Raw genomic sequence first — 21,101 nt, 5'->3', positions numbered from 1 at the left:
AATTTATTTATCTCTCAAGCGTATTTGGCATCTTAGTTGGAATTATAATACTAAAAGTTTAGCTGCCTTTTTTTTTGGTAAATTTCTAGAACTTTTCCTTTCAACTTCTGAGCACGAAATCAACAGGATTCGGATCCGAATCGATATCTTGGATCACAACGTTGAAGTAACTTTATCCATACCCAAAAAAGAAATCTACAAATGTAAATAAGGTCCAACGTATTTTGACTTCATTTTATTTGTGCTGGAGATGAACATTTGTGGTTTATGTGTCGCTTTGAAAGGAATGGTTACAAAGTTAAAATTATGACATTCTAAATATTATGTTTATTAAAAAAAGTAGTTGCATTACAATGTTGAAAAATTATGTTACTAAGAGCTAAATTTTATTGTTTTCAATTTCATGTGAAATCAAAAATAATATTTTGACCAAGTTTGTTTTATATTATGGATCACTGTGCATCAGCAGAGGTGACGACCAGAGATGCCAATGTGCCTGATTTTTCAGGCGTTGCCTGATTTTTCGAGGCTCTGCCTGACAACCTGAAAAGCCATTGATTTTCCCTGATTTTTGAAAATATGCCTGATTTTGCCTGATTTGTTCGAATGTCATGAAAAATGGGTAGTAAGGAACTGGAGTAGGTACCATAGCTGAAGTGAAAAAGTGAAAATGTGGCTGAATCAAAGCAATCGAAAGATTCCCGTTAATTCTTATTGAAAAAGAGAACTGAAGGGATTGCTTCGATGCAGCAGAATTATTCAACTAAGTAGGCTCACCACACATATTGGAGTGAAATTGTGGAGCGATGACCAAAAAAAAAAAAAAAAGGTCATCACTTTCAGCGAAATTTCCGTTACTTTTACGTAGCCTGATTTTGCCTGATTTTTATTTCGCAAGTTCCCTGATTTTTGAAAATAAATGTTGGCAACCCTGGTGACGGCGTTTGTTTTCCGTAGGAAAGGAATATGCGAAGGAAGCGCTGCCGAGTTTGGATGATGATTTTGCATGAGTGCGAGTGGGATGCAGCTTGAATTTCACCCAGCTCGTAAATTTGTTGTTCGCTTCCATTGGCTACAGTCCCCAAACGAACGAGTGAGATGCAATCTATTTCTATCAGGCTGGCTGGAGTGAGCGATAGTTTGTCTTGTTTTGCTATCCGGGTGTACGCAAACAATTACTAGAAAATTCCTAAGGGCGACATTTTAAGTATGTAGGTATGATTCAAAGAATTGTTCGCTTACTTGAGTTTTAGCTTTAGCTTGCTTCTTGCCTCGGTCATAATGGTTTTTAAAATGTCTCTCCTCCTTTTATGGGAGTGGAATAAAAAAATATGAACATTCACTATCGTATGTTAACTTCAATGGAAACAGATCTATCATGATTTCATTTTAAAAAATTGAACAAACGATTTGTTTGCTCGGTTAATAAACATTTTTATGTTAACCAATGCAATATTTTCGAACCTTTTTGTTCTAGATTGTCATTCTGATAATAGAAATTTTAAACACAACAAAAACTGAAACAAATAAATAAAACTTTTTTACGTAAGATTATAATTCTGCACGCAAATATCGATTTTAAAAATTGGTTGACATTTCGTACTTTCGACTTTTTGAAAACAACACAGAACATTGTTGTGCTTCCTTCCAGGATATTATCAACGAATTCGTGGGGGCTGTTGTTGTATTAGTGAGGCAAATTTCTTCTAGAGGCTGCCAATTTAAGGAACTCATAAAGGGCCACAATTCGGAACGGGGGCCACAATAAGGAGCATTTCAATCAGTAGTTTGATCAGGTTTATATCAAACTATCCACCGCTTTAAAGCAAGGACATATTTTTACTACATTTCAGGCTAGTAAGCAATCATATTTGTCGAAGGACTTTTGAAGGTACATATTACAGGAAGACTTCAATCATGGGAAATATAGTCAACCATGCCTTAGGGGCCAAGTTCGGGTACATTTACCCTATTACTGTAACGAATTGAGTCAGCATATGTCTCCTAACGAGCTATGGAATAAACTTCGAAGCATTGGTTTATCGAAGCGAAAATCTTGTATTGAGAACGACTTTCATCCGGATGTAATAAATCAAAAGTTTCATGAGAGCTTTACTGTAGATCAAGCACAATATTATAACCATTATTATGTGAACTCAACAGGTTTTAAGTTTAGTAGCATTCAAGAATCCGATATCATCAACGCCGTATATGAGGTGAAATCAAATGCCGTAGGACTAGACGAAATACCCATAAAATTTGTAAAACTCATTCTGCCGCTCATCATAAAACACTTGTCATTCATTTTTAACATTATAATCTCAACATCTAATTACCCAAAGGCTTGGAAACTTTCAAAAATTATACCTTTTAAGAAAAAACAAACTTATCATCACTTTCAAACCTACGTCCAATTAGTATATTGAGTGCCCTTTCAAAAGTTTTTGAACGAATCATGAAAAAGCAAATAAGTTCTTATTTGAACGCAAACAACTTAATAACTGAGCATCAATCTGGTTATAGACCAGGCCACAGTACAAAAACAGCAATGCTTAAAATATGTAACGACATTTCAAAACCCATTGATGAAGGCTACAAAGTTCTTTTAGTGTTGCTAGATTGTTCCAAAGCATTTGATACAATTTCTCATAAGAAACTTTGCCGAAAATTAAACACAAATTTCAATTTCCAACCAGCAGCTATTAAATTGATTGATTCATATTTAGAAGACCGAGAACAAGCAGTTTGTAGTAATGATTGTTTTTCAAATTTTCTACCGGTTAATTCTGGAGTGCCGCAAGGATCTGTCCTAGGACCTTTATTGTTTACAATGTATATAAACGATCTACCAAACGTTGTGAAACATTGCACTATCCATTTATTCGCGGACGATATCCAGCTGTATGTAAAATGTAAACAACAAAGCATTATCGAAACTTGTCAGTTGGTCAACATCGATCTAGAAGCTATCAATACGTGGGCTCAGAATCATCTAATGACGTTGAATGCTGGTAAACCAAACGCTCTTCTAATAACTCGAACTGTGTGCACAGAAAACCCGTTTTTAACACTAGGTTCAAATGAAATAAATTTTGTTAACAAAGCCGTTAGTTTAGGATTTATCGTTAATAGCAAATTTGATTGGGATAACCATGTGTTAAACCAATGTGGAAAAATATACGGTGTCCTTAGAAACATAAAGTTGAAGTCAGGTTTCCTTAACCAGAACATCAAGTTGAAACTTTTCAAGACATTCATTTTACCATATTTTATTGCGTGCGATTTTTTACTACCTACAATTTCTGCAAGAGCTCTTGACAGAATAAAAATAGCGCTTAATTCGTGTGTCCGTTTTGTATTCAATCTTACTCGTTTGGATCGGGTAACTCATTTACAACACAAGTTGCTAGGAAATTCATTCTATAATTTTATTACAGTAAGGTCAAATATTATGTTCCATAAAATTGTTACTACAAAATGTCCGTCGTATCTGTTCAATATCCTTCAGCCTTTCAATAGCACTAGAGTGAGAAATTTTGTTATTCCAAACCACTCAAGTTCTTTCTATAGTTGCACATTTTTTGTCAAAGGTGTTGTTCTTTGGAATTTACTGCCGAACTCGATTAAGAATATTTTAAATTTAAGCACATTTAAGAAGCAATGTTCAATGTTATTTAATTAGACAACTGTAAATTGTAAATCGTATTAGGGTAAATCGTTAGAGAAATGTAGATTAATTTTCAAGTGCATTCCATCATTACTATAACGCCATTGTGGCATCATGAAAAGACAATTGTCTTACGCTACTTTTGAATGAATAAACTAAACTAAACTAAACTAACTTTTTGAATTAAAGCTTTTTTCATGAAACTTCACACATTTCAGTACAGCCATTGAACTAACGCTCCACAACATTTAATTACTGAACAAGTGTACAATGACAAAGATACAAGCTACAGCTACAAGAAGTTTAAGATTGCTTCACAATTATCACTGAATTTTTCATTGATAAGCTGGAATTTGGTAAAATGTATGTATGTATGTATGTATAAATCCACCTTGGGTTTGCGGCAGCGCCGCAGTTATGGCCAAGAAAATAACCCACGCGACCATCTTGGCTACCACGCAACACAGTCATAACCCCTCTATGAGACTTTTAAGGGGATGGAATCGCAAGCAGAGGCACTTACGGTATCCAGGGTTAAAGGGGAAAAAGACTCGAGAAGATATAACCGTGTTGTTGACTAACCAAGATAGCATGCAAACTATAATCCCGCCGCCAAGGCTTCCGAAAAAAGAGTGCGTCCTTCTTTTACAAAAAGTAATCAAATACGATCATTCTCTCAACCATGCCAAATTCCCTTGACATAAATTAAGAAACGCCAAGTATTCGAAACAGGTAACAAGCACATACTGCTACCCGCTCCTTTTGCAAAACAAGGATACCCTGGTGCCCCTAACCCATTCGCTTAGAAAAAAAAAATATACAATGAAATATTATAATACAATGTAATTTAATAAAATATAGTAAAATTTAGTATATTTAATATAATGCAATGATATGTAATACAATATCACATAATCAACCAAGGTTTTTTTTAACGATATCAAATTAGCCCTTTACATAAAGGACTGTTTTTGCTCAGATACCATGTTAATTCGAGAGAAACATGAAAAAGAACCGTGTTAATTGTAATCAAACAAAACCAAAACGTGTAAAAAAACCTTAGTGTATTATATAATTTAATTTTAATAATAGGATTGTTTAATGTTTCGTGAAATAATGATGAAGATACAGTTTATACATTCATGATTAAAAATATTTTATATTGAAATTGATAGATATTGAAATTTATAGCTACTCAAGTCAAATACAAGGGTGCCCTTCTGCGTTCCACCTATGGGTAGTTGAATATTTTATGTTATTTTAGGTTTGTAAATTTAGCCTAAATATATTTCTCCGTTGTAACAACTGAAATTCAAAGCGGTGATATATTTTAGCTATTAAAATTAAATATGATATAGATTCACTCCTTCTGTGTAGCTGAAAACTAGTAATTTTAATGTTATTCCGGTTGTAGAGATAAAATTCTGATCAGAGGTACAAAATTAAAAGTGAATGTTAGGCATAACTTTGAATATCTGTTGTACGAGTGTTTATTCATTTGTCTAATATAATGGATTCTAACATATCGATTTGGCAATTATGACAGACAATGAAAACAAAACCTAAAGGGTGATATATTTCACTAGAACAGGACAAAAGTGGATAAAAAAATAATAATCTTTCGAATTTTGCAACTCAAAGTGTTCGAGCGTGTTGCCAAAATCGGAAGGGATCTATATATTCCGTCTATTATATTTTCTTGTTCTGTAAATATTAAATATATTAATAATTTTTTTTCTCTAATGTGGTGAGCTGAAAGGAAAATGGTTTGAATTAAAATAGCATAAGTAATGAAATAAAACATGTACAAGAAATTCTTTGTAGCAATTAAGAACATGAAAAACATAGTATTTCATTTTTATTAATGATGGAGATTGATTGACAAGCTGAAAACTGTAGTTTTATTTCTATGATAAAGTAGTTTTCCTAAAAGTAATTTATGAACTTATAATTTGCACCGGATCCAAGATAAATAGATGAAGAGCATCCCTAGAATAAAAAAGAAATTCACCACCTACGCTAAAACTATGAATAACCGTTATAGCCGCTATTTTCTCACACGTTGTCCTATCCTGAGATATGGTATTTCAATGAGCGCAACCGAGATCGAAACAGCAACATCGTGTGAGTGGAATAGGAAATGTCATTAAACATGTGGAGTCATCACGAATACTATTATGAAGTGAAGTGTCAAGTCCTTATTCGTTCCGTTCTCAAAGCGCACCTTGTTCTGTCTAGCAGCAAAACATTTAACACAACTTTTTACATAGGCTGGGAGAAAATAATGTTAATGTTAACGATAGCATAATACTTAGCTGAAAATTTGTCCCTTTTAGATTGATTCCGATCTATATCAGGGAGCGCAGCCTGATCCAATCGTGATTTGCTCGCCTCCCAATCAGCCCGCATTCTTCTTTGGCCTCAATTTCCCATTCAGTCGCACACCATTTGCAATTGCATATTCACCACACGATTCTCTACGCTCTCACTTGCTCCCTGAAGGCATCATTGCACTACATACATACATATGTGTGCGTATTAAAAGCACGTAAAGCACCAACTGAGCTTTGGCACGAACCAACACAACACCACAAAACCAATTTCAAGGAAAGCATCTTTTATTTCACCTTATGAATTCCAACCCGATTTAAAAACTACTTCCAAACCTTTAACATTTTCCTTATGAACCCGTCAAAACTCAGGGATGATTCAGAGCCCACACCATTTTATTGTCCCAAACTTCTTGTTCCCGTCCTAGCCCCGTTTTTTGCATTGCGAAGGTGGCAAATTAAATTTCAGGCAGCCATCTTTTGCCATTCATGCCTGCATTCTTTCGAAATATTTCATTCTTTTTTCACTTTTTTTTCACTTAAGCATTTTTCTTTCACTCGGTAAAATAATGTTAAACACTTCAACAATCCCTTAACATCAGTTTAAGGGTAACACTTTGGATAAATAGTGCGGACCACACGATTGAACGTCGCAGTTAATCGAGACCGTGGGAGAACAGCGACCACGCACGAACACGCCTCGTTCGGAACGGATAAGCTGGAATTTGGTAAAATTGGCAAAAATGTTTTATCTATGTATAAACAGGCCAAGTTTATCTAAATCGTTCTAAGTGGTGCCGGACTTTCACAAACTTTAAATTTAAAACGAAAAATATCGAAAATTGATGAAAAATTCCTAGTTTGTTTCAGAACTTAAAATGTTTCAGCAGAGTCAGCATTTAAACACATGTTTACATCTATTCTTACTTCAGTTCTAACGAAACTTTCTACAGAGTCAGCATTTAAACAAATGTTACTGTTTTTTTTTTTTAATATTTTCAAGGTTGGAACTTTGTTGTTTTTATTTTTAACGCTGTTAAAGCATATTATTTTTCCAGGCAAAGCAGTAGCAAAGTTTTTATAAATTTGCAACTGTATTATAGCAACAAAAAGCGTATGGATCAGATCCAAACATCTATATTTTTTGCTGAATTTTGACTGGTTTTTAATAGATTTTTATTTCACGTCCTAGGTTGCGGGGAAAGCTTCCGTATTTTAGATAACAATAATCTGAAATTCTGTGAGTCAACCAAAAACTTTGTTACAGTGTTTTGTGTCTTGTTTAGTTATCAATTAAGCCATTTTTTAACGAAAAATCTTTTTGTATAACAAATTTCATATCATTTTCATGATAGACTATAAAAACTTTTACTAAATCTGTAAAATCTGTTCCTCAATCTGATTACTGTTCTACAGAGTTTAGGACAAAAATTCGTCGAAAACTATATCAAACTTATATAATCTCTGCAACCATAATGCGAAATTATAATAATAAAATGACGATGATAAATATTATGATTACCATGAGGATGATGATAGATTTATGATATGAGATAATTTAAAGGCACAATACGAGGGTAAATGTTGAAGGCTAAAAACCCTCTTAAAATGAATACACAACAACAACAACATCAAGGCACAATACCATTTTTTCCATTGAAAATGTTGCTTAGTCTATATTGCGTTATAAATTCTGAGCATTTTATGCCTTTACTACTGCAATTAGACGAAACCTTTTCATGAATTCGATATTCTTTGAAAAATACCGGTTTTATCGGTTTTATAAATTACAAATACCGAAATACCGGATTGGGAAAAACCCGGTAAATCCGACCACCCTACCAAAGATCCCTAACTATCAAGATGATCGGGCATATTATTCCACGAACGAATCTTCGGAGACAACAACACAATGCATATGGTGCTGCCATCCAACCAGATGGGATCCAAGCTTTGCACTTGACGATTGCACCTCTCACTAATACATTGAAAACAAAGGTCACTTTTCCCAAACAAGATTTTTGTTTACATTGTTCACGCCAATCATTTTGCACTACGGGTGAATTGTTATTCTTTCCCACTGTTGATGGAACATTTTGTTGCAACTGGCCGTTTCCAGTCAACCCTGACCCCGATCGTTCGCCAGCGGAACGGATTCCCCTAGCATTCATCAAAATTCAAGGAAATTTGCTACACCGGTAAGTTAACAAACTAAAAGTGAACGAAATTTGATTCTGAATCCAAATCAGGATGCAAGAAGGAGATTCAGGAATGTGTTATCAACGAATTTAATTTCAGCTTAGCATCCGATGGAACAACTAATGAAAAATTTAAGAAGAACCAATTGGACAGATGGATCATTAATTTTGGCTGCCTGTTCTTGTGAGGAATCAGCCAGCACCGAACTCGATCGTTTGCCAGTGCGACTCATTCTAGCAGAATTCGAGAAAAATGGAATCTTCTATTCTTCCGGTAAGTTGATAAGTTGAAAGTGTATAAATTTATGTTTCAAATCCAAAACAAATCGAATTACAGCTGTACAGCAGACGGAATTTCCGAGGAAAGAATCTTGCAAGCCAAACAACCTGATTGTCCTGCCCAGTTATGAAGCTACCACGCTAGTTCCTCGAGAAACCTTGATAACATCATTTTAAGATTATTTAGTCCTGATATGCAAGTGAAAAATATCGATTCGGAATTCGGATACTAGCTATGCGACAAAGGACTGGGAAAAATACGCCAAGGAGCTAATTCGGATGTACAAACAATGGAATTTTCAATGCCGGTCGCATAGGTGAATTAATAACAAGTGATTCAACTACACGTTGAACTGGCCCTTAGAATGTTAAACATGTTGGTTTCATAATTTGAGTCAGGTTGGTAGTCTGAAATTACTTAGAAGTACCGTAAACTGGGGGAACTTTGATCAGCGGGGTAACTTTGATCAACATGAAATTTTTGCAGATAATCATCATTAACTAAGTATAAAGTTAAAATATCTGAAAACTGTTTACTACGTTTGAAAGCCTGTAAATTGAGTTACAAATAAGCTAAGTTTCGTTTTTATTAGGAGATTTTTTATATAACTTAAAATATAATTTTAAAATCTTAAAATATCTGGTTTTTTAAAGGCTCACAAACAAACATCTCTCCTGATCAAATTTAAGCATTTAGAAGCAAATGGGTTGTTTAATGTGAAAGTTCAACTGTTTTTCTTGGTTCAGGTTAAGTTAAAGTGTTATTTTTATAGTCATTTGATGATAATTTTTGGATATTGAAAAAAACGGTCATTTTCCATTAAAAAGCCTGTATAGGAAAAATGGCTTAAAACCCTATAAAAAGGTAAAGTTTGAAGAAAAAAACAACGTGGGGACAGTACGAGGACTTCGGAAATTGCATGAAGGTAAAATTTTATTTGTTTTCGAGGCTAAAAAATATTGAGAAATGTTTATAATTTTTGCCCCTGAATGTATGCAGCAACATTGTCCATTATTCGAGCAAATTTGTTTTTGAAAGAAAACGTGGAAAAATTCAATTAAGTCCAAACAAAAAATTTCTGTTATCGATGTTTTGAGCCTTCTATGCTTAATGGAATCAAAACAATAAATTTGAAGACGTTGAGATACGTAAAAACCATAGTGATCAAAGTTACCCCGAAACTCGAAATCTGGTTTTGTAACAAACATTTAATTATGACTACAAATGTCGTTTGAATTTACTGCAATCCATGGTCATTTTAAAACTCCTCACCTCAGTAAGGGTTTTAAAGCTTTTAGGTATTACGAAAAAGCAACCCCTTCCAAAATATTCTAAAATGATTGAAAAAAGTGATTAAAGTTCCCCCAGTTTACGGTAACTACCAAATTTTATACGTGAAACCACTAGATGTAAATTCAAACGAATTATTAAAACAATGTCGAACAGATATTTTTGTACAGCCTGATTTTGTGCGAGCGTAGGATGATGCAGTGGCGGATTGAATTTGAATTGAAACATTTCTTACGGGATTGAAATCATATTTATTGAATGAATTCTAACGCATACTTATTGATATAATTAAGGCTAGATGATAAGCAACGCAATCGATACCTAATAAATGCAAAACCTATCGAATGGGTTTTCTAACTATACTCAGTTTTCTAGCTTTTGCGTTTTTTCTTGATTTTTTCTGCGTTTCAGTTTTGATTTTGAAATTAGTATTAATTTGGTTTAGTTTACATCCTATGAGCATATTGCTGTCACGATCGGTTATTTTTTGTGTACACATTTTACACAATATATCTGAAATGTACTTCTTCTTTTCGTCAGATGGATTTCGAGTTATGGCGTTATCAAAATTGTTTTCAAAGTCATGCTGATCTTCTATGATATCAATCAGCTCAAGCTTCACCCCAACTGGACTGTTTTTCAGCAATGATTCGAAATTCTGATGAAAAATGCTACAAATGCTTTGGCAGTAGTTGAAAACTGTGTCTCCCGGCTTACAACTTGAGGTAGAAGTAAATCGTTTCAGCCCAGTCAAAAATGAAGATTCAGCAGACAATTCATCCGTGTCAATGTTTAAACGGTTCAGGCATTCTTGAAGCGCTAAGGTGCTACATCACACCCAACCTGTAGTGTAGTGGATACTAGCGAGTTGATTCTCATCGCTTATATCTGTGTTTCCGGAGGACTTCATGACATAAGGTTTGCGAATATATGATCTTTTAACCAAATCAATGTTCTTAATTTCCTCTCTGCTGAAAATGTATCGACCGACATCGGCTTCAACGTTTCCCAGTTTCTTGGGAAACATTAATTGGTTCATCACAATGGCTTTGAAGGCCGAAGTGAATTGCAGAGCAAACGGATGGTTATTGTTTGGGTTATTCTGACGTATAGTAGAAAAAAAGGGCTCTAAGCAATCTTGGGAAAGGTTTCGTGTCCGAAGAAATTTTAAATTATGTTTAACTCTTTAACTTTTAAGATCTTCCCAAAGCATTGTTACCGAGTTGATGTATAAAATCCATCCGTATAAAAAGTATGGCTTTCTCGACTGAGAGTAGGTAACTGTTTAAATGAATTGATCTAGAAGATTTTTTTTTTAGTTTTAGTGTGTAGAATGTTGATCCTATTTTGATTTTGGAATTCACTCTTCAGTTGTCAAAATGCCGTCCAAGGAAGAAGAGCAGCGTATCAAAATTTTGCTCGCGCATCGTGAAAATCCGAGCTACTTGCACGCAAAGCTGGCAAAATCGCTAAAAGTTCCCAAATCAATCGTTACAAATGTAATTAAGGTGTTTGGGGAACGTTTGTCGCCAGCTGGGTTGCCAGGTGCCCAGATTTGTCTGTAAAACCAAGACTTTTGACCCTTCGTCCAGATATTGGTCAGACACAGATTTTGCCCAGATTTTTGCTGAGAGTGCCCAGATTTTACAGATTTTCAAAATTGAGTGATGAAACCAAGATTTATGCATCGGATTTGATCCGTAAGTGCCAGATTAGACTGAAATCTCGCTTGTATTCATTGGTATTTCACCAAGCATTCATTACCAATTCTTTTTTTTAATAAGATGAACATGATACGTGGTAGGAAACAGTGTTCTTAGCGCGATAATAACCTGAATACCACAGAGGCCCCCCCCCCCCCCCCCCCCCGCTCACACGCACCGTCAAATGTCTTATTTAGTATCAAATTTGTGATCTTCCCTGTGCACAGACAAACACAGACTTTTTTTCGAAATTGCCCAGATTTTTACTCCTCAACACCTGGCATCCCTGGTCGCCAGCCAGGAAGTCTGGATCGGGGGGAAATCGGAAACCGGAAGCCGCTGAGACGACAAAGAGAGTTGCCTGTAGTTTCAAGCGAATCTCTAACCTCTCTCTCCGAGATGCCGCAAATAAGCTGGGTGTTGTGGTGATTTTCAGCTTACAATTTTCGTCGCATCACGTACTGCGGATAACTCGCCAGAAAGTAGCTTCGTCGTAACCAGGATTGCCAACATTTTTTATTTTAATCAGGGAACTGGTGAAATAAAAATCAGGCAAAGCCGAGAGCCGAAATAATGATGCGTGTCGTGACTAGCAAACGAGAACTACTGTCAATAGAAAATTTCTAACCACGAAACGCACGACACGCATCATTATTTCGTTTCTCGGCTTGGCTCTCTGCCCAAATCACCAACCACCTACATACTCGGATTTAATTTAATTTATTTTATTAGAGAGGCTTGCTTGGTAGATTCGCCTCTACTACATACTCGGAGAGCAAACAAACACGTTTTGCTGGACGTGCTGCTTGTGGTTCTAGAAATTCAGGAATGATTTTACGTTTATAATTTTCATATTTTTGTGAAATCTCACAGCGTGAATTGTTGCACCTCACTAGAATGTAGATTAAAATAGCTTTCCAAGGAATATACTTTTGATTGGCCCAAACAAAGTAAAATCACTGAAAATCCGGGTGCAACCTGACGGTGGACCACAAAAACAGATGAAATTTAAATTTGTAAAAAATATCGCTCAAAGTAGTCAACTTTGAAAAATTCCAATAAATTCAATTTTTGTTGCATCAAAAATCTAAAAACAACAAAATGTCAGAATTAGAATAAAATTTGTAATGATATTTTTTCAAAAGCTCTACCGCGGCTCAAACAGTTTTTACTAGCAATCTAATGAAACGTAGGGTTTTCAGACCACTTTTTTGAACTTTTTGTGACCATTTCATTAAAAAAAATATTTCTTGGCTTCATGATGTAGACATTAACTTCAGCTTTCATATGCATAAAGCAAATATTTTTTGGACGTGTAATATATGAACTACAGCACTTTTCCTGAGGCTTCTTAAAAAAGTAACAAGCATTCAAACTTGCAATAGTGTCAAAATGACACTCTAATGCGGATGAGGATTAAATAAGAATTCAAGGGAATCTTTCGATTGCTTTGATTCAGCCACATTTTCACTTCAGCAATAGTACTGAATCCAGTGCCTTACTACTTATATTTCATCACATTCGCAAAAATCAGGCAAAATCAGGCATGTTTTGAAAAATCAGGCAAATTCAATGGCTTATCAGGTTGTCAGGCAGAGCCTCGAAAAATCAGGCACATTGGCATATCTGAACGTAACACGTCTCTCGTAAAACTGGTCCTATCCAACGCAACGCTCGTTCCAGTTCGGTCAGGTTTGGCTTTCTTGTTGATGCGCTCTCTTCGCAGACAGGCTCTCTTCTCGTTCTCACTTTTCTTATCCGATCCGAATCGATAACGATAGCTTCGGAATGGCTTTTTCTTATGCCATATTCGTTTTCATCCTGGTGGTGCACCGGTAGTGCACCAAGTGCTGTCAAAGCGTTTTTTTTATATGAAGATGACAGCAGTTGGTGCACAACCATCTTTCCACCAGATGAAAACGAATATGGCATTAGCTTTCAATCTACACAGCAAAAAAAAATGTAACGATGGACGATGTAATTTCTGGGGATTATGAATTTCGGTTGCAATAATACATCTAAATGATGTTCACAACTCGAACACGTCGAAAAGTGTAATATCACAACCTTCTATGTGATATCGCATCAAGTAGTCAATGTTTTTCTTTGTTGACGTTCAAATTTGATTTCATTTCCAAAATTAAGAAACGGATTACGGACTTCAGCTGTATTTGTTTGGCTAGTTAGTACTACCAAAATTAGTTTAATATACAAGCAAACCCACAGCTTCAAAAACAAATTTAATTATATTTCATTTTTTAGGAAATTTGGCCCACATGGATCAGCGGTACGAAATCTATTCTTTGTCTTCAAACAGCCGGGTACATCAAGACAATGTAAAATTATGTACCTTTAGCGACTCAAGCTATGTGCAGGTATTTGATGTAATATCGCATTACTTTTTTTGCTGTGTAACCAATAGAAGACGAATATCCAGAGATTTTTTTTTTTTTATTTATTAACAGTTTTCTAGCAGTTGGATTAGTCTGAAGACTGTTGTCAACTGCTCAAATTGGAGATTTCCGGGTGTGCACGTGAATAACACTTCGTTTCCTTTGCCTTCTTCGGGGGTGGATGCTTAGGGTGGCCGGCTGGTGAACTTCACATTTCTACTTTGCAACAGGTGTAGGATTGGTTAGGGTAGGAAGATGGTAGGATGTTAGGAATGCAAAGCTAGAGGATAATTTCCTATCCTTTTTGCTCCCAAGAGTCCGTGTATGTAGGTTTTACCGCGCCTACGTCGCGTTGCTTTTGGTGATTGTCTTGGGAGTGCTATGCATATAATTATGTTTTGTTACGGCGAAGCAAAGAGACATCGAACCCCCAGACTAACCAAACTATCTTCATACCGTAAGGCTTCGACAAGGTAGGTTGATGCCTCTAAGCTGAGTTTTCTTAAGGTGGGTTGAAGAGAAAAGATTTGATATTTTTCTTGAATGTGTCTAAATTCCTAGCATTCTTAATTTCCAACGGAAGTGAATTAAATAAATTCATTCCACGATGTACTAAGCTGTTTTGTGCAAATTGTGTTCTTGTTCTAGCAATGAAAAAATTCACGTTTCCAGCGCTTCTCGTATTTCTAGCATGGATGTTGTTAATATAGATAAGTTCAAGGTTAGACTTCAGGAGATTTTTAGAGATTTTATAAAAAAACGTTAACGTTTCAAATTTATTGCTCTCGAGCAACGTTGCCGTTATTTTTTTCAGCAAATTCCAATATATTTTAATTTATCTTCTCATATTCTACAGGTGTATCGTCTACAATTGTGCATCGATCCAAAAAACGAGCCGGACTATCGACTTACAAGAAGGTAGTGACTCCAAATCGCGATGATAAACAAAATACGACGGCCACATCGTGATCCCGGAGGCTGTACACGACGATGCTGACGAAGTTTGACTGCGTGGTAATGGACGACGAAACCTACGTCAAAGCCGACTACAAGCAGCTTCCGTGACAGGAGTTTCATACGACAAAAGGAAGGGGAAAGGTAGCAGATATTTTCAAGCACATGACACTGTCAAAGTTCCCGAAGAAATATCTGGTTTGGCAAGCCATCTGTACCTGTGGCTTGAAAAGCAGCATTTTCATAGCTTCCGGGACTGTCAACCCCAAGAAATTGACGTGAAACAGTGTTTGAATAAACGTCTGCTGCCTTTCCTGAAGAAACACGGTTGTTCCGTACTGTTTTGGCCAGATTTGACATCTTGCCATTACGGTAAAAAGGCCATGGAGTGGTACGCCGCCAACAACGTGCAGGTGGTTCCCAAGGACAAGAACCCTCCCAACACGCCAGAGCTCCGCCCAATTGATAAATACTGGGATATTGTCAAGCGGAGTCTAACGAAGACCAAAAAAAAACTGCTAAGGACGAGCAGCAGTTCAAGGCAAACTAGCTTTCTGCGGCGAAGAAGGTGGACAAGGTAGCTGTACAAAATCTGATGGAAGAGGTTAAGCGTAAGGCCCGGCAATTCGGATTTGGAAAAGCAGAAGCCTAACTGAATATTTTTCCTGAATTTTATACTAATTAAACTTGAAAAAGAAATTGAATTTGATTTTTTAAATAAACGATTTCACCGATTTACACGCGTTTTCCCTTGACCAAATTTTGACCGTATCACCCTTTAGTAGCCTAGCTTCGGTTGAGGCTACTCAGCAACTTCCCATATAATGTTGAAGGAGAAGGAAAGTCACCCAAGCAACCAAAAGGCTCATATCTACTTAAACTCGTTCCTCCAAAGTTCGAATTTCGCTGAACAAAGGTTCCAAAGGGAATCGGTACCGAATTTTCTCATGAACATGAAAGTTACAAAAGGCTTCTCAAATAGCCTTTTATGGACTTGAAGTTCCAAAAAATTCCTCAAATAGCTTTTTTTGTGACATGTCAATCGCATCCACATAGTATAAAAGTTACAAATCAGTTCTCAAAAAACCTTCTGTGGACTTCAAGTTCCAAGAAGTTCCTCAAACAGCTTTTTTTGTTACATGTCAATCGCAACCACACAATATAAAAGTTACAAATTAGGTCTCGAATTGCCTTCTGTGAACTTCAAGTTCCAAGAAGTTTCACAATTAGCCTTTTTTGTGACATGTCAATCGCATCCGCACAGTATAAAAGTTACAAATTAGGTCTCAAATAGCCTTCAGTGAACTTCAATTTCCTAGAAGTTCCTCAAATAGCCTTTTCTGTGACATGTCAATCGCATTATTCAGAATAAAAGTTACAAATTGACTCTCAAATAGCCTTTTATGGACTCGAAGTTCCAAAAAGTTCCTCAATAGCCTTTTTTGAGACATGTCCGCCATTTCGTGAATATGTAATGTGAACGAACATCACAAAAGGGCATATAATAAATAAATCATTTGCCCGGCTTGGGGATCGAACTCCGACCTTCGTGGTGAGAATCGAACATGCTACCACTAGACCACGCCTAGATGTTGTTCTAACTGAAACTAAAACTCGAAAAGGTGATTTGATTTTGAAAGCACATCAATGCACTTTTTGTGACTTATCAAATCCCGTTTGAGCACTTTTGTGCCCTTTATGTGACTTACCAAATCCCGTATTGAGCACTTTTGTGCCCTTTATGTGACTTAAGTCCCGTATAACGTACGTAAAGACCACTTTTGCAGCTTTCAAGTTCGTTAATGAGCACATATAGTTCACTAATGGGAATTGGGCAAAACAAGTCACATACAACGTACATATTAATCACTTTTGCAACTTTCAATTCATTAATGAGTACATAAAGTTCACTAAAGGGAATTGGGCAGTTGATTCTCTTTGTCAGCCAATATGTAACTTTCAATGCCTTCATTCAAGTAAATATGTGACTTTTGGTTGCTTGGGTCGCGTTTACTTAAAAGATAGATGCAGAGATCTCTACGATCCACCCATAAACGTGGATAGTTATTGTAACAGGTAGTTCGGGGAAGAAGGGTTTGCGATATGGCTCAGTTGGCAAGTCATTTGCTTCCTGAGCCGATGTCCGTGAGTTCAATCCCAAGAGTAAACATCAAACACAGTTGTACCGGAAAAGTTTTTCAATATCTATCCGCCAGCTGCAATGTTGATTCAAAGTCGCGAATGCCACAAAGATCTTAGAACGACTTTAATCGGAACAAAAAAAAACATTCAAGGTATTCTTCCCTAGATGAATTTTTGAACCTACTTCTAATTGACCCAAAACAAAAACCAACCGATCAATGTAAGGCATTGTGCCTTGATACTCTCTACATGGTCCGCCCTTCTTTCGTTATTACACTTAACGCCATACCGTCGTTTTTAAGGATCCAGAATTTTTTAGACATCGAATCTTTTGAAAGTGGATTGTTCTCCACACCCTAATCTATCATTTGGAAGTTGAACCACCAGATTGACAGGTATCATACAATTTTGGGACACCCTAGACAGCTAGACAAATCGTGGCAGATGTATGCGCAATGTTTTTCCATTATTCCAGGGATTCCAATAGACTCGAAATGATAAAATTCCGTCATGCTTAAAAAGTATATTGATTAAAATCTGAACTACCGGGAATCCAATTCAAAACCATGTATTTTGGTTACCGGATAGCATATACCTGTTTTGCAATAGACTTCAAAATTAATTTTCGCTATTCAACCACTTACACCTGATGCGATGAGCAAAAATAAAATGAGTCGAGGGAAACCCCAAATGGGAACATGTTTACCAAATTGCTTTTCCGTTTCTGCGCTGCTATTCTGCTGAGATACTTGACATGAATCACCGAACAATTGCTAAGCAGACGGTATTCGACGACGCAGTGCATAAAACACCCTGCGCTCCAGGAAAAATGCAACATTTCCACTGTAGGTATTCCAAAATACTGATGCTGCATGTTTGCGGATTGCATTGCACTGACGCTGCTAGCTAGCAAGTGCACAGACAACGAAGCATTTGAAGCAAGGGTTTCGTTCTGGTTTTGGCTTTTTTTCTATCAGAGAGTACAAAATTATGCTTTGCCCATCCACTTTTTGAGGGTCGAGGTAAATTTGAAATTGTTTTGCAATGTTTCTCCAATTGAACTTCTTTTTTTAAAGTTGGTTTTTGTCCCTTTCCCTCCCACAAGTCCCGCAGTCAGCGAACAGTTTTTGTGCCATTTCCGTGCTCTGTAATTGAAAATTTGAATTTATTCCTCTCCGGGATTCAGATTTTGTTCTTGCAAGTGGTTTTCTGTTTCTTCCCAACCATGTCACGCTGGCGGAGTTGCAGTTTTTGCAGTCGTCCCTTGTTCGTTTTGCCGGGAGTTTGATGGGAGATCGAGAGGGAGAGAAAGAGAGGGACAAAAAACCGGAAAACAACACTTCTTCCGGCACCAGAATACACAATGTATTATTGTTTTGGCCTTCGACATGACTTTGGTTGCAGTTTGAGGGTAGTTTGGATGGTTTTTACTTCAAGTAGGTAGATCTGCATCGTTATAGTTTTGGCAGAGATAAACTGCCCCGGCTGAGCTAAGCTGCACGTGCTCTATTTCGGCCAGGTGTGTTTTTGGCCGGATATCACGATCTGGATGAGGTGGAACATTTTGGCGCAAAATAGTTCGTTGCCAGCTTGAGTTGCACTAAAGCTTAGTTCTTTTAGAAATGGGACACTTTCTTTCGCTAATTGCTCGTTTACTAGTAATCGGAAATTAAAAATTTTGATAGCATTTTGTTGCCTGTAAAAAGTACTATCCGACCTATTTTTTTCAAAATTTAAAATTTACGCGTTTTTGAGATATTTACGATGCAAGAGAAAAAGGAAAAAAAATATTTTGCACAGTTTCATTCAAAATCCATCATTATCAAATTGATAGCCGACAAAACCATTGATTATTCAAAGAACTACTGTGTGTGAGTGATGGAAAAGTATGCCAACACTGTCAAAAATGTCCACAAAGTTCAATTCAACCATTGGAGTGAAGCATATGATCGGCAACTTCGGCTAAGGGTCATCAGGGAAGTCAAGTCTCATACCAGCATTTTTAATTTTCAATAAGCGAAAAACTAAGGGTAGATCGCTGAAATATACAAAACAAAATTCTCCGATAAGCTGAAAGTGTTGCCTCTTAATGAGTCAATCAAACCTAACCTCAAACAAAAAATTTTTGCTAGATCCACAGCTCGTAAGCTGTATATCTGGTTCTGGGGCTATGGGACAGATGATTTCTGATGAACGAAAAAAACTTATGAAATACCCTATTTTCAACAAATTCCATCGTTTGAATCCTATACCACGTCTGCTCGTGGCAAGGTCCCGAGTATATTAAAGTATGTATTTGCTTATTATTTTCTATAAAATATAATGATTTGCCAAAGTTCTGCTCCTGGGAAAAAACAACAATTTTCAAAACGAAATCTATGGTTTTCACTCTTTTCAAAAGCCTAAAAAGAGTAATCTTTTATGTACCCTTCGCAACCTACGATCTATACTAACCGATTATACTTAAAGTTCAATCTCCTCATGGTTTTATTTCGTTATTGTCAGATTTTGTCAACAGAAATTCCATTAAAAACGCTTAAAAAGTGGCTGAAAATAATCAAATTTGTCATTTTCGAAACAGCTGTATCCACTAAAGTGGCCTCAGTTTCTTTTAAAAGAGAAGAATTGGTCCGAAAAGTATTAGAAATTGAAGGAGGGGGATGTAGCCACCTAAAATACAGATTAGACGAAGTATTAGTTTGAAAAACTGATCATTATCATGACTGAAAAAAGTGTGCGCTGGCCGAAGGGAGGTACCAAGAATAAAGTAGAATTTATTCTTACAAAAAAACGATGAATAATTTTTTTCAAATTTTTTCATAAATTATCATAAGATTACCTTCATTTCCTTCATAGAAAGTATTTGGATCAAAAGAAAGGTTTTTGAGATACACGCATTCGTAACTGTCCCATTTCTAAAAGAACTAAGCTTTAATCGGAAAGCTATCACGAAACACCGATAAGGTTGTAACATTGGTGTTTCAGCTCCCACTTACAAATAAACCCAACTTTGTTTCTTCTTCTTATGAATAAGACAGGAGAACAGTTTTTTGCGAAGTAAATTGAAATCCTGAAGCCAACGCCTGAGCTGGGGGTTTCTGAAATAAAATAAAATCGAAATACCCGAAGAAGCTCGCTTACGAGGTAGTTGGGGGAAGGGCCACATTTGATAAGTAAAACTTCGGATTAAAGGATGTAGCACTTAGTATCGTGCCGTTTTCTTTTATTAAATAAATACATCACCGATTATAGTTTTCGTACCGATGAATTAAAGACAACTTTTTGATCTGGATTGTTCATCTAGTGGTGAAACTTTCGTCCAGGTTTGTTCACGTGTTGAAAAGTTATTCAAAATAGAATGCGAGTGAGGAGAAATAATTCTGCACAACCATGTTGGAAACCCTAAACGACCAGGACAAAATTGCATGATCGAAAAATTCCGGGTGAGAAATTTTACCTTGCTTATCTTAAGGGCGATGCTCAAGATAGGCTCAAATTGATTTTCGGGATAAATTTGCCCGCCAATTGATGATTTGGAAAGCCAAATTGTTTATTTGAGAATTGAAAATTTGGCTGTTGAAAGAAGACAAAAGTTTTCATTACTGGAGCAACCATGATTGGACAAGTTCACAAGTAAAAATCTAGAGTTTGTTTTGATTACGTCGTATGAATCATTATAAACAAAATTAAGTTTTAGACTGCAAATGATTGTAAAAAATGTATTTTATATTTATTAAAAACATGGATTCATTTAGTCATAAATTAATTTCAACAAAACTATTTGAATTTTAGACGTATAATGACTTTCTCATTTTTGAGTGCAATTTGGTTTCATTATCCATTTTAAGATTGTAAACCAAGTTTTCGAACAATTCTGAACAATAGTTTTAATACGAGAATCAAAAAGGTGTTTTGAAACTTTCCTCGCGATTTCTTCGGAACTCGTTGATCAAAACAAACTCTAGAAATGTCTTCAAGAGGTTGTTTTGCCGTTTATCCAGTCAAAGGTAAATTTTCGATCGCAGTAGGTAGGTCACTGAAAAATTTTCAGCAGACCGGGGTTGCTCGTCGTTCGTTCCTCGTCGCTGGTAGTTTGACAAATAGAAAGAGGTGTAGCAAGGGACTTTTCAAATTCTTAAAAACA

The 21,101-nt window shown here is 36.1% G+C and overlaps 1 protein-coding gene and 1 long non-coding RNA gene across 3 annotated transcripts in view; one reads left to right on the top strand and one right to left on the bottom strand.

Annotated features, from left to right (window-relative positions):
- Positions 1 to 21,101, bottom strand: part of LOC129745165 (potassium channel subfamily K member 18) — a 260,383-nt gene that overhangs the window by 81,159 nt on the left and 158,123 nt on the right. The window lies entirely within an intron of this gene.
- LOC129745166 (uncharacterized) lies at positions 8,064 to 10,090 on the top strand. Its single transcript, XR_008737091.1, has 3 exons — positions 8,064 to 8,195; positions 8,296 to 8,469; positions 8,533 to 10,090. It is a non-coding gene; the product is annotated as an uncharacterized LOC129745166 (long non-coding RNA).

The sequence above is a fragment of the Uranotaenia lowii genome, chromosome 2, assembly GCF_029784155.1.
Source record: "Uranotaenia lowii strain MFRU-FL chromosome 2, ASM2978415v1, whole genome shotgun sequence".
In the NCBI taxonomy this organism is placed as follows: Eukaryota; Metazoa; Arthropoda; class Insecta; order Diptera; family Culicidae; genus Uranotaenia; species Uranotaenia lowii.
The sequence above is the reverse complement of the archived record's forward strand: the minus strand, read 5'-3'. Positions and strand labels throughout refer to the sequence as shown.